Source organism: Trachymyrmex cornetzi, unplaced genomic scaffold (genome assembly GCF_001594075.2).
Source record: "Trachymyrmex cornetzi isolate Tcor2-1 unplaced genomic scaffold, Tcor1.1 scaffold722, whole genome shotgun sequence".
NCBI classification, from domain to species: domain Eukaryota; kingdom Metazoa; phylum Arthropoda; class Insecta; order Hymenoptera; family Formicidae; genus Trachymyrmex; species Trachymyrmex cornetzi.
In genome coordinates this window covers 32,093-32,795 of record NW_017300051.1, presented here as the reverse complement: position 1 = coordinate 32,795, position 703 = coordinate 32,093, and the positions used below count along the sequence as shown (strand labels likewise).

The window sequence follows — 703 nt, the reverse complement described above, 5'->3', positions numbered from 1 at the left end:
TTTCGATGCAATTATTACTTAGACCGAAATGATAATAGTATCCTGGTGAAACGATGTTTGTATTAACCATTCTAGGAGTTCCTAATAAAGTGCGAGCATCCTTAGGCAATTCTGGATGTTTATATTGTATAAGAGATATTAATTCATTTAACGCGACATGAGTTATATTATTTTTAATTGTCCATTTTTGCAAACAAGGTATTATAGAACTTGGGAAATCATCTGCAGTTACAGGTTCAAAATTATTCACAAAATTAGTATGTTCTGTATAATCATCGGGATCATTATCTGAATTCCAATTACTAAAGCCTTCTGAATCACTATAATCATTATACTGAGGATTATCACTGTCTTCATAACTTAATTGATTACACAGGCCCACAAAAAAAAATGAACTTTAATGTCCATCGGCAAAACCATTGTATCCTTGTGTATTTTTTCCGCTGAATCCGAATCCGGCATCCGTTTAACCCCAGCACGTCAGGTTCAAGGGTATTTGAAGATCAAATCAGGGAAAACAGTAATAACCTATTCAAAATATCAACATTGTACGTTTTGGGGGTCGTTAAATCCGAATCCGAGGTCCATTGAGACCCTTGGCGTCAAGGTCATTGTAAGGTCAAACATGTATATTCTGCAAAAAATGAATTTTTAACCGCAGATTCTGAAAGAACAGACAATTTGACGTTCAGATATGATTGAT

General features: G+C 34.4%; 1 protein-coding gene across 1 annotated transcript in view; it reads right to left on the bottom strand.

The window, feature by feature from the left end:
* Positions 1-703, bottom strand: part of LOC108767722 (uncharacterized) — a 4,067-nt gene that overhangs the window by 1,068 nt on the left and 2,296 nt on the right. The gene's annotated exons all lie outside the window — the stretch shown is intronic.